Here is a 14731-nt window from a genome sequence, read left to right on the forward strand (position 1 = left end):
CTTGGAGTTTTCTTTTCTACTGTCTTTTCAAACTCTCTAAACATGAAAAGACGCCGAGTTCTTCCTCTGTCAGACTCGTTAAAACCTGATGACATTGGATTCCATCGAAATGACGCCTCACAAGCATATGCTATCCCCGTCAAGCTTGTTAATAAAAATTACTGGGGTACTCACGAGAAATGGTGGGGGAAAATGGAACCATAATTATTGTCATGTCGGCAGTATGTCGCTATTGAACATGGCACTTTATTTGCATTCATGTCTAGCTGGGGACATCTCATCTCGTTTTTCACTTGCCTCTGTGGGTTTGGGTGATCCTGTTTGACCTCTCATCTGCTCATTGCCTTGTCACCATGACCTTTGATCCATTGCTGTCAAATACTGCCAAGTCCACTGTCATGCCGCCAATACGTTCAAGAGAAGTTGACCTCTACAGAATAACAACCTCCCTCTGATAGCTCGCATAATTCTGATTCACCACAACATTCTTCCTCTGCCTCTTGTCGATGATGTGGGAAACACTATGGCCCACCTTCGATCAAGGTCACTTCCTGTTGACTTCAACTCATTATCCAGGAAGCTGATCTAGAGACTCCCTTCTGGTGCCTTGGAGCCTCCATGCCTCAATGGCAGGTTCTTCGTGTTCGACGTGAGGTTTTCATCATTGGCCTCCGATCAAATGATTCTACGGGTGTTCGACGCGAGCTCACTGATTCGCACGCTGTAGATTGTACCTATAGTACCTTGAGGTCCATTGTCATTATTGGTGGTACCTCTCGCGTCTGTTAACAGTTTTCATTATTGACTGGTAATCAGACGATGTTCATGCATGTTCGACTTCAACTCATGTATTCGGATGCTTGAACTTGTACTTTTGTTCGGGTCGAGATGGAGCGCAAGACCCTGGATTTTGTCTGTTGGAATCCAGGTTGCAATTTTGTGGATTATTGTGATTATTACATGACTCATTCACTAGATGACTGCGACCATGCCTGGGTCTATTCATCGATCCTCACTGGATGGCTGCGCCCATACCTTAGATCTAGATTATTACGTACTCTGTTATGGATGGCTGCGCCCATACCACATATATCATGTACTTGAGATATCAGTTGTACCTCTCTATGCAGATTCTCCGGCGGCAACATTTTCAGTTGCATGTTTTCTTATAAAGCATTTCACCCCGCTCTCTCTCGAGCCTCATGCTTTAGGGGGCATCTATTACACAGTAATTTGTCACCATTTGTCACCGCCCCTGTCACCCCTCTCCCGCACTTTGGAGGACTCATTCCAGGACCTGTGAGAAGTGACATAACTTGAAAACACTTGCATTATATTCCTCTAAGTATGGATTTCATATGCCCTGAAGACATCTCCTGCAGAATATCCTTAAAAAGTTCCCTTTTTCCATTAGCGCGGATCCACAGTGTATTACTAGCGCCAATAGGGGAAATCCTCCAAAGAAGACGTGCCAATTGGCGCTTTGTCTCAGAGATATACTCACGCCAACCGAGTTTGGGAAAGCTTTTTAACAAACGAACGCGCGAAGGTTCTTTCCTTTCGACTCATGAAGCTTTTTAAGGATAATGCCAATCCCATGGATGTCGTGATTAATCTTATCTCCCTTTCCTCTATCCATAATAGCTTTTTGAGGATAAACCCAATCCCATAGATGGTGTGATTGATCTTATCTCCTTCTCCTCCATCTATAAAAGCTTGTTCCGTTGCCTTTGACAAGCTAGTTCTAGCATAGGGAGAATTATACTTTTAGAAGTCTAAGAGATTGTTGTAAGAGTCTTCTTTGCATTCATAATCAAAGAGAGAGAGGCTTGTTCCCAATCCCGACAAGCTTTGCAAGACATATGTAGCTGATCACCCAGCCAAAGGAGGATTTGACGTCAGAACTATGGTTGTATTATTCTTTGTTGTTTATCAATAATAGATGACTATCATTATGGTTCCACTCTTGTTGTTCATTGTAATTATGTTTGAGTTATATCTTTTCTGACCGATATATAATTGCATATAATGGATTTTATGCTTGTATTTGTGTCGTTCTTTGCATGTGCAGGTGTCCATTCACGAAGATCGTGAGGATCGTGACCGGCCGGAGCAAAAGAATGGGAGTGTCGACTCTTCTACAACACTAGCGTTGGAATCCAAGTAGGCTCTCGTCATTTACCTTTAATTTATAATTACGAACTTTCATGTTAGCATTGTTTGATTGTTTCTAGACCCATTCTGGGCTAGTGGGGATCGCCTCTATCTGCAGAGGGGATTTACCTCGTCAACACTAGGTTGTTGCATTCAACAATTATTTGTTGATTTTCTTTCTAGAGCTAATCTCAGGAGTAATTTGTAGGGAATACAATGTTTTTTATCAAACATTTTTTAGAATGGAAAGTGGATTTCATGTAAAGAGGTGAAATAAAATATTAGGAGTTTAATTGAAAAGAAAAATGTGAAGACATAGTAGCATAGAAGAATATTTAACACCTTTCTACGTTGGTGCATTCAACAAATATGTTCCACAACTTGTAGAAGATTTCAAATCTTCTTTATTTGTTATAGGAGAGATATAGTTTTAGAATAGGGAACCAACTTGGAATAATGTGCTTCAAGCTTCAGATAGTAGGGTAAGACCTAGCAAGTGAATCGTTGTTTGATCCAAGTGGCACATATCAATTTGGGCTTCAATTAAAGACAATAATGTGAGGTTATGCACCATGTGAACCTTGAGGTGTGACATTAAAATATGTGAATTTCTTTCCCAAAAATAAAATGAATTTTGGGTCAACATGCACCTCTCTATTATTCTAATTTTGTTGTATCACAATCCTTTGTATCTTTTATGCTTAGGATCATTTTTTCTAATCATCGGTCCTTGGATTGTTTGAGCTCATGATTTTACCTCTGAATGCATGTGTTTCAATGTAACTACCATAATGTATGTTAGAAGTATCATCATATTTCCTTTGGCTTGTGGCCATGTTTGTTAATGGGAATAGAACTCCTTGACCTATGGAAATGTTTATTAATGGGAACACAACTCCTTCCCATGTGGTCAACATTCCTTTGGCTGGTGCTATGACTCTTTGGCCTATGGCTGTTTATCCTTTAGTTTGTAGCTTCCCAATTTTATTACAAATGTTCTCATTTCTAAAAATATTAAACATTGTTGATCGTTCCTAAATTGTTTCATTCAAAATGTCTCAAACTCATTTTTCACTCTCTTCCCCTGATACTTTCCCATTTTTTCCATTCTTTTAGAATCACAATCCATGTTGTCAATAGTGAAAAATTCCTAATCTCTATCTATCCACCCATTTCCATTCTGCAATTATTGCCTCCTTTTTAAAACCAAAGTACCAAAAATATGCACACACAAAGGAAAATAAAAAAGGATGAAACATTAAAAATTAGCACTATCATTAACTTATTTGGGTGGTTGAGAGAAGATTTGTTCAAATCTTTCCTGTGATTGAGCTCTTCATAAGCTAATAGTTGATTGGGATGCCAAGGTGCCATCAATGTCATCATCACTTTCAGGATTTAGGGTAGGAATATTTGTATTCCAAGGAAAAAAACTAGCACAATTGATCCTCTCTAATCAACATTGTCACATCCAAAAAAAATAGAAGATAATATATTTCACCATAATATCTCCGATTCGTAGATGGAACTAATTAGCATGCAAATAAAATATATACAAGAGATAACTAATTTGGAGTTAGCAAAAATAAGTTTGTGGATCAGATATGAGAACTCCCATGGTTAAGATAGAGTTCAACGATTCAAAAGTGAGTAATTAGATTATGCAGTGATGACTAATTATGTACAAAAGTTATTTGAAAATTGATTTGTAAGGATAACTACTAGATAGATAAAAAAGTCTTAGAAAATTTAGAGTAGGACTATGCAGGTAAAGGTTTTATTCTTGTATATAATCCCAAAACTTGGTAGGGGTAGGATATAAATATATACATATGTTCTTTTTAATTAAGTCATATTAGAGTCTTTAATGTGTGACTGATTAAATATGGGTCTTGCATCAATGGGAAGAATAATTAGTTTATCTCACACATGTTAATGTCCCGATGTTGTGTCTCTCACATTTCTTGTTCACAATGAGTTAGGGACTTCCAAGGGCTTCCCCCTATTTGGAAGGGGATGTTCTTGAGGAACATGGGTCTTACATGAATGAGAAGAATGTTGTGTCTCCTACATTGCCTTGTTCACAATGACTTTGGGACTGCAAGGGGTTACCTCATGTTTGGAATGGGATGTTCCTGAGGAAACAAGGGGCTTCACCCATAGCCTCTGGACATTTCCTACCAAAAATAGTGATGTCTAGGAGACAAGACTTGATGGTTTCAGGGATGTCTAAGGGTCTCTTGTCCAAAATGGTGCCAATATGGCACAGGTTCTCCCAAAAAATATTCACTTGCTTTAGTTGGAAATCATAACATAATAAATCATCTATCCAATGCCTATGTGAAAATGAAATCCGATCACCATTCCCTATCACTGAAGTCTGAAACTTTGTGCTACATAGGACTAAGTATGTACATTTATTAAAACCATATCTTTGGTATGTCACAAAAATATAGCTTGTATAATAAGAGGTTTTAAAACTTGGCATGTTGGTGGAAAGGCATGATTTTATAATGAGGAATCTAGGACAACAAAGCTACAGAGGGAAAGATGTAGAATGCTACCACTAAGAAGCTCAATATGATATACAAATGAAAGTAGGCAGCTTTGATTGGCCTAGTTATGTGAACTAGGAATATGGTGGTGAATGGGGGGAGATCATGGTTAGAAAAACAGCTGAATGAAAATAAAAAATATGTAGTTTGAAGATTGCTAAATATGCCCTTTGGAATGTTGTCAATATTATTTTTAATAATTTTCACTTTCTAGTCATGCTTTTTAGTATATACAGAGAAACTTTATGATCTTCACTCCTTCAACTTTGTTGTTTCCATGGTTTTCGTAAACCAATAGAGTGACGGACTATTGAATAGCAACTATGGGTCTTTAATACTCTCTTTGTTGTGGCTTTGAAATCTAAGAGGAGATCTTCCCAAACATTTGTAGGTTGGTCTAATATTACTTACCTAGCTTATAAAGAATGCAATAATACATAGAACAAATGATAAGCATATTCCCCAACAAAGTGCTAATATTTCAAAGGACAATGGAGTTTCCCAAATCCCAACAACTTTTAGTAAAAGTTATATCTATCATGTAGAACCCCTTCCTCACAATTCTACCTAAGCAACTGGCCAGGTGGGCTAAACATGTTATGAGAGAGGCCACTATAAGGGATTCAACCTCCTTGGTAACCTTAAGGAAATGGAATCGATGGAAGACATCAATCAAACCCATCCACATCGACAACAACACCCTTAGGAGCCATGTCAACCACTCATACATTTTGACCCTAGGTCCCATTGATGTTTTAATCCTTTTAACCCTTGGTCACTCTCATGTTATAGGCATGAAAGCACCTAGAAACCTAGAGTCACTCTCACAGGCTTATGTGCCAACATCCATGGAATCTTCTCAATAGACCTGTGAGAGCATTCGCAAAATTCATGGCTTTGTTTTAGTCCAGAATTCCAACCACTGCCTAGAACTTGTCACAACTTAAAGAATCCATCAAACACATGATTGCAATAGTAATAAATCGAAATCAACCTCAAGAGTAGGTTTCAACATCCCCAATTGAGACTGACATTCTCTCAAACACTTGGCATCAATGCAACCTACAGGTCTACGATAGAAGACGGAGCATGAAGGCCTGAAAGAACTCATGAAACATAATGAGAAGGATCACCACCTTCTATATTAAACTGTTATATCACCAATTAGGTCTTACATCGATCATTTTAGCAATTACAGTTAAGTACATGAAATAACCATGACATGAACCAGTCACATAACCATGCTTATAACCAACATTAAACCATATAAATATTAGAGATATGACAGCCATCAAATCCATATATAAACATGTCAAAAAGTAAGAGAACTTATCTTTCATTAATCATAGGCAAACCCGACCGGGTTCGAGACTTCCACGTACCACCTAACTGAAGATGTGGTTGAACCAAATACCTATTTCATCTTGTCATCCTTGTGCCATATTCTAAGAATGAATGTGGCATCTCATAGAACAACCAATCCAAGAACAATCAAGGGAATCTAGAGGTTAAACCACCTCCAACTTCATCAAATCATGATCACACCAAAACTGGTACTCCGATCACAACCCAATCGAACTTGGAATTCCATCCAAAATCAAACTTGGAATGCCATTCCTTGAGTAATTCTCCATCTCCTCGTCTCTCAGGCTTATCGTATCCAATCCTGGATCACTAGGCCTTAAATTAAGACTAGTCTCCTTGGATTTACTGCAATCCAAACCCAGATCACTAGGCACTAAACCGAGACTCCTCCCTTAGGCTTTAACGTGTATCCCGCCAAAATCAGTTAAGGGATTCCTAGGCCTTTGGGAACAAAATTTGAGACAACCTTCACCCCAGATTCTGAAATAGATCCGATAAACCAAAGATCAAAAACCAAAATAAACATCCCAAAATCATGGCATCCGAAAAAAGACAAGGCTAGGTTGAAAGCCACTATTATAACCTGGCAGAACCATGTCCCCGATAATAAGAGAACCATACACCAACATGCAAATCCATGCATGTCGAAGCCAGCTAGGAAATCACACATCTAATATGTTACCTACAAGTATTCCTGCTGAAACTTCTTGATCCTACTCTTCTTCCTTAATCCTTGCTTTCGTTCTTTTCCTTTGCTTGCTTTTCCTTCCTTGATCCAAAGCTAGAGTGCTCTGTTATGAAACCAGCTCAAGAAAAGATAGAAGAGATAGATCAACGCCTTAGAATTCAGCCTCTTCGAGGGGGAAACCTCCTTTACATTACATAAATGAACAATTATTGGATGATACAAATGACAAAACCTCCTTTCTATATATAGGAGTCTAAGGAGTCACAATATAATCCAGCTGACCTAACAATAATAATAGAAAGCCACAAAAATAACAATAGAGGGATTCTATGGGGCACAAAAATAACAATATGGGGATAATAGGGGCACAACAATATAAATAAGGGGTATAACTACAATAGTAATGGGGTAATCACTAGTATTATAGGGACCCAACATGCCCCTCTCCTTCGAAAAAGTGTTGTCCTCAACGCTTGAGTAGTTCTGGATACTTCTGCATAAAATTCTCATCCTCCCATGTGGAATCTTCAGCGGATAAGTTCTTCCACTTGATAAGATACTCTGAAATTGATCGATTTCGTAGCTGTCAAGTTCTTGTTTCTGTGACTGCTTCCGGTTCCAATATAATTTTTCCTTCCTCGTCAAGTTCTGGCAATATTGTTTGAATTGGGAGCTTGTCACCTATAACCTTCTTTAAACATGAAACATGGAAAACTGGGTGCAATCGAGAAGCTGCAGGAAGCTCCAATTTGTATGCCATAGTACCAATCTTTTGCAACACCTTGTACGGACCATAATACTTTGGTGATAATTTATTATCCTTCTTAGCTTGCTTTAGGGACATTTGCTTATATGGTTTTAGCCGTAGGAATACCCAATCACCTACATCAAAACTTCTTTCACTGCGATGTTGATCTGCCTGTTGTTTCATTCTATTTTGTGCCAACACGAGGTTATCCTTTAAGAGTTGGAGGACTTGTTGTTGATGTTCGATGTGATGTTCCACTGCCTGAACCTTAGAATTTTCTCTTAAATATGATGTGATGGATGGTGGTTGATAACCATAAAGTGCCATAAATGGGGTCATTTTTGTTGCTGTATGGAAGGAAGTGTTATACCACCATTCAGCCAGAGGCAACCATTTGACCCATTGTGTCTGTTTATCAGATACAAAGCAACGAAGATATCCTTCCAAACATTTGTTTACTATCTCAGTTTTCCCATCAGATTGAGGATGATAAGATGAGCTATGAGCTAACTGAGTACCAAGACAAGAAAATAATTCTGTCCAAAAATTTCCAGTGAAAATGGGATCTCTGTCACTTACAATAATCTTTGGGTTTCCATGTAGCTTTTGAACTGTTTCCATAAATGCAGTAGAAACTGTACTGGCTTTAAATGGATGTGATAATGCACAAAAGTGTGCATACTTGGTAAGTCTGTCAACTACAACCATGATGACACTCTTTCCCTCAGACTTGGGTAAACCTGTGATAAAATCCATTGAAACCTCCTCCCAACGTTGGCTTGGAATGGATAAAGGTTGTAATAGACCCGATGTCTTAATTGTTTCAACTTTATTTTGTTGGCAAACCAAACATTCCGCCACAAACTTTTGAATATCTGATTTAAGGCCATCCCAAAAAAATTCCTTCTTAACCTTGTGGTAAGTTTTTAAAAATCCTGAGTGCCCTCCTAAGGGAGAAGTGTGCAATTCCATAAGAATCTTTTGTTTTAGCTGGGAATTCTTACAGAGGTATAAGCGATCTTTGTACCATAACGAATCATTTTGCCAGCTAAATGTATCAAAAGTACTGGAATCTTGTTGTAGCTTTCGAATAAGTGCCCACACTTCTTCGTCATTCTTCCATTCCTCCCTTGCTTCGTTTATCCAATCTGGTTGGATAATAGAAATGGCACACAACAATGCTTCCACATCCTCATCCTTTCTTGAGAGTGCATCTGCCACCACATTTTGCTTCCCTTTTTTGTAGATGATTTCAAAGTCATAACCCAACATCTTTGTGACCCACTTTTGTTGCTCTTCAGAGGATAATCTTTGTTCTAAAAAGTATTTAAGGCTATCATGATCCGTTTTTACCTTGAAGTGTCTTCCCATTAGGTAGGGTCGCCATTTCTTAAGTGCATGGAGTATTGCCAACATTTCCTTCTCATAAATAGCTTTTCTTAAAAACTTTCCCTTGATTGGACGACTTTCAAAAGCAATGGGTCTTTCATCTTGCATTAGAACAGCACTAATTCCATTTCCTGAAGCATCACATTCCAAAATAAGGTTTTTGTGAAGTCCGGTGTAGCTAAGACCGGTGCTTGGCACATTGCCTCTTTAAGATGTTCAAAGGCCTTTGTTGCTTCCGGAGTCCATGAAAATGAATCTTTCTTCAATAATGTTGTTAGAGGTGCTGCTATTCTCCCATAATTCTTAACAAACTTGCGATAATACCCTGTCAACCCAAGAAATCCTCGCAGATGCTTTATGGATGTGGGGATTTTCCATTCCTTAATGGCTTTAATTTTGCTAGGGTCTACCTTAACTCCTTCATGAGATACAATATGACCCAAATATTCCACCTCCTGGACTCCAAAGAAACATTTGGATCTTTTTGCATATAATTGTTTCTCCTCCAATAGTTGTAGCACCCTGTCAACATGTTCAACATGATCCTTCCAAGACTTGCTGTAGATTAGTATATCATCAAAAAATACTAACACAAATTTTCTAAGGAATGGTTTGAAAATTGAATTCATCAAACCTTGAAATGTTGAAGGTGCATTGGTAAGGCCAAAAGGCATGACCAAAAATTCATAATGACCCTCATGAGTTCTAAATGTTGTTTTCGGAATGTCTTCAATCTTCATTCTGATTTGATGATATCCTGAACGAAGATCCAACTTGGTGAAGTAAATTGATCCATGCAATTCATCCAGTAATTCATCAATGACAGGAATGGGGAACTTATCTTTAATAGTGAGCTTGTTGAGCTCCCTATAATCTGGACACATGCGCCATGATCCATCCTTCTTGTGCACCAATACTACTGGAGCTGAGAAAGAACTTTGACTCGGTTGAATTATACCAGCCTCTAGCATTTCTGCAACCATACGTTCAATTTCACTTTTTTGGACATAGGGATATCTGTACGGCCTGATGTTTGGAGGAACACTTCCTGGAATCAGATGAATAGCATGATCATGATCACGCATAGGTGGGAGACCTTTGGGAGTCTCAAATACCTTGGAATGATTGTCCAGGACTTTTTGGAGATCTGGAGAAATAGATGATTCCAATGTGGAAACATCTAGCGAACATAATTGTGCAATTACACCTCTTTGCTCCTTTTTTAGAAGCTTTGTCATGCCATTAGAGCTGATTATCTTTCCTGGTTTCCCTGCAATACCCCTTAATTCAACTTCCTTTCCTTCCGTAGAAAATTTGATGAAAAGTTCTTGAAAATTAAAAGCTATTGTACCCAAGGATTGTAGCCATTGGACTCCTAGTACAACATCAGCACCTCCCATTGGAATGGAAAGCATTGGGCTAGTCAATACATATTCTCCCATGGATAGCTTGATATTATGGCACTTTCCAGAGCAATTTATTGTTCCTCCATTTGCAATCATCACTTGACACTCTGGTGCTGGATATAGGAAGCAATTCAATTCTTTTGCTACCCTACAATGAATAAAATTGTGGGTGCTTCCTGAATCAATCAACACTATTACCCTTTTCTTCTTGATTTGTCCTTCTATCTTGATGGTTTGAGGAGTGGTAATTCCCGCCAATGCATTACAAGATATGGTCGGATTTATTTGTTCTTCATCTAGGCTTTGTTCCTGGAGTATATCCTCTTCTTTTGACCTTTCTTGCTCCTTTTCTTCTTCCTCTTCACAATCTATGTAGAATAATTTCTTCTCAGCACACTTATGACCTTTTATGTATTTGCTATCACAATTGTAACAAAGCCCTTTTGCTCTTTTTTCTTCCAATTGTTGTGGTGTCAACCTTGTAGGTTGTGGAAGACTAGGGGCAACAACACTTCCGTCTTTATAGTTGTGAATGGTATGCTTCCTAGTTGCCATAATTTTGCTTTCCATTTTTCTTGCTAACCTGAATGCCTTCTCTAATGAATCAGGTTCCCAAAGGCGAACATCATGTTGGATATTATCCTTTAAAGACCCTATGAACACATCAATCCTATGCTCCTCTGGAATATCTTTTACCCTTATGTTCAATTTTTGGAACTCCTCAATGTGCTCCATTATTGAACCCTTTTGTTTGAGACTTATCAATTGGCTAAAAAAAGTGTTGCTTTTTGTATCCTCATAATGTGCTATCAATTCTTCCGTAAAAATTGCCCAAGTGATAAATTGTTTACGAGAACAAAGCCATTGATACCATACAAACTGATTTGGTTCCAAATATACAGTTGCCATACGTACCTTTTGTGCGTTTTGCACATTATTGAGATCGAAGAATTGCTCCATCTGTAATATCCATGTGGTGCGATCCTTGCCATCAAACTTCCTCATATCAATTTTTGGAATATGGTGATTCTTCGATCCAACATTAGCATCTATGGAATCATGATTAACATTTCTTTTGTTCTCATCATGAGTTTCCTTTACTACCTTTTCACCATTAGTAAGTATTTCTTGTAGAAAATTTGTCAAATCTGTCTTCAAATCTGCCATGTCTGTCTTCAAATTTGTGTTCAAATCTATCTTCAAATTGTCCATCTTAGCTTCCATGCTATTCATCTTAGCTTCCATGCCATTTATCTTAGCTTCTGTTAACTTTTGTGAGCGTGACATTTGTTGCACTTGTTCTTGTAATTTTGATATATCATGTAGCATTTCTTCCTCTTCTTCATGAGTCATGCTAGAGCTTTCAGGTTCCTTACTAGGTGTTTGCATTTTAATTCCTCGAGGCATCAGTTACTGATAATAATGCTCTACTATGCCCTTTGAATTCCTTCAAAATAAATTTTCAAACTAAGCTTAAGCAAAAATTTAAAAAAATCTACACACCTTTTTTCACTTTGGAGGAGCTTGATATTGCCTCTGATGTATCTCTGTAGTTTCCAATCATCTAGTTCTGAATTTATTCTCCAAGAAAGAGTTATGCACAATCTCCCAAGATGACCTGATTATAGACCTTTCCAGAAGAGCGAACTTGTATGAAGTTCCACGTGTACAATATTTGATCTTTAGTTCTGAAAAAGATATACAAGAAACTACAGTCCGTCCTCTTTCTGTAACTTCTTACAAAATTTCAATCTGATTCCCAGAGAGAAAGTTATGACGATTTTCCCCAGGTCACCTGTTTTGAATGTAATTCAGGAGTCTACAAAATGACCAACTTCCTCGGATCATATCTCCGCAAATATCACGTGAATGTTGGAATCCAGAGGCACAACAAACAAAATAAACACACAGCAGAATAAATCAAGCACATAAACACAGTTTTTAACGTGGTTCACCCAACCAATCTGGGCTACGTCCACCAAACATAGGCATCAGGAATTTATTAATCAAATTGGAGATTACATAATGAAAACCTCATAAAACTCTCACCCTCTCAGCAAACCATCCGAATGGTTGCCTGTTATATAGCATAGAGAATCTAACAACCTCATTAACTCCCTCACATCAAATATAGGAGGCATTAACTCCCTCCCAACAACCTGGAGTTAATCTAGGACCTGAATTCTATTGTTGTCATCAGCTGAGATTTTTCCTATTTTGCTACAAACAGAAAATCTCAACAATCTCCACCTTGACAACAATTCGCCTGATGCCCTGTTATTATTATTTTATCTTTTCTGCAAGCCAAGAGAAGCCAAACACCAGCGTAGCTTCTCCAACAAAACTGGTTTCATGAACATGTCTGCACAGTTCTCCTTTGTATGCACCTTTTCAAGAGAGACTCCTATTCCAGTGATAACCTGTCTTACAAAATGGTACTTAATTGGAATATGCTTTGATTTACTATGATAGGCCGGATTCTTAGCCAAATGTATTGCACTTTGACTATCACAAAGTAACCTGATGTTGTCCTGTAACCTACCAAACTCACCAAGCAAACCTTTCAACCAAACCGCCTCTTTGCAAGCATGCGAAGCAGCAATATATTCTGCTTCAGTAGTGGATAAAGCAATAATGTTCTATAGCTTTGACATCCAGCTTATAGCTCCACCTGCAAGAGTAAAGACGTACCCTGAAGTTGATCTTCTCTTATCCAAATCACCTGCAAAATCAGAATCAACATATCTGCAAACAAATTCACTACTCTTATTGTAAGAAATACAATAACTACTTGTGCCTCTCAAGTACTAAAGCACCCATTTCACTGTTGACCAGTGTTCTTTACCCAGATTTGCCATGTACCTACTGACAACCCCAACTGCATGAGAAACATCTGGTCACGTACAAACCATCGCATACATTAAACATTCTACTACATTGGCATACGGAATTCGAGACATATAATCCTTTTCTTCATCTGTATTAGGACATAAACTCGAAGAAAGCTTAAAATGGGAAGCTAAAGGGACTGACACAGGTTTCACATTATTCATACCAAACCTCAAAAGTATTTTCTCAACATACTTCTGTTGTGATAACCACAGCTTACCATTGCCTGTGTCTCTGAAAATCTCCATGCCCAAAATCTGTCTTGCCACTCCTAGATCTTTCATATCAAACGTCCTTGCCATCTGAGTCTTCAACCTGTTGATTTCTTCAATGCTTTTGCTTGCTAAAAGCATATCATAAACATACAAAACTAAGATAATGAACATGCCATTATTTAACTGCTTAAAGTAAACACAATGATCATATTCACTTCTTACATATTTCTGACTCAACATGAAAGAATCAAACTTCTTATACCACTGCCGAGGCGACTGCTTCAGGCCATATAATGACTTCTTGAGCCTGCAGACAAATTTCTCATTGCGACGCTGAACAAACCCTTCCGGTTGTTCCATATAAATTTCCTCATCTAAATCACCATGTAGAAATGCAGTCTTAACATCTAATTGCTGCAACTCTAAATCAAACAAAGCCACTAATGCTAACACAATTCTAATTGAAACAATTTTAACCACTGGTGAAAATATCTCATGAAAGTCTATGCCAGCTTTCTGAGAAAACCCTTTTGCAACCAGCCTCGCTTTGTACCTGTCTTCTGTATCATTCACACCCTGTTTCACCTTGAACATCCACTTGCATCCCACAGTTTTCCTGCCTTTAGGAAGTTCAACCAGATCCCACGTGCCATTCTTACCTAAGGCCATCATTTCTTCCTTCATGGCTGCTTTCCATTTGTCACTATTTGAACCTTCTACAGCTTCCTGATAACACAAAGGTTCATCATCATTAGCGATCAAAGCAACTGAAGTAACATGATCATCATACCTTCTTGGAGGACGTTTGATCCTTGTAGACCTCCTTAAGAATGTTTCTGGTGCTTCCACAATTGGCTGTCTATCATCTGTAGGAACTTCTTCATGATCGCCATCTGAGACCTGTTCATGACCTCCATCTGAACCCTGTTCATAATCTGATTCTGAAACCTGTTCATGACTAGAATCTGAACTATGGTCGTTATGACTATCATTAGAAATGCTGTCAAACTGAATATGCTGGAAATCAGATACATCATCCTGTTTCAATCTACTATTTACATCTAACTGTACAAGAGAGGATTCATCAAACTTTACATCTCTGTTGATGATGATTTTGCGGGTAGTAGGATCCCACAATCTATATCCCTTTGTTCCATCACCATACCCAACAAAGACATACCTTTTCGATTTCGGATCTAATTTAGTTCGCTGATGTTTAGGCACTAGAGCATATGCATCACAACCAAACACTCTGAGTTTAGAATAGTCACAAGGGTGTCCTTTCCATACCTCTTGCGGAATCTTGCAGCCTATTGCCGTTG

The sequence above is a fragment of the Pinus tabuliformis genome, chromosome Q (assembly GCF_031772625.1).
Source record: "Pinus tabuliformis cultivar Carrire ecotype Pingquan chromosome Q, CPIR1, whole genome shotgun sequence".
NCBI classification, from domain to species: Eukaryota; Viridiplantae; Streptophyta; class Pinopsida; order Pinales; family Pinaceae; genus Pinus; species Pinus tabuliformis.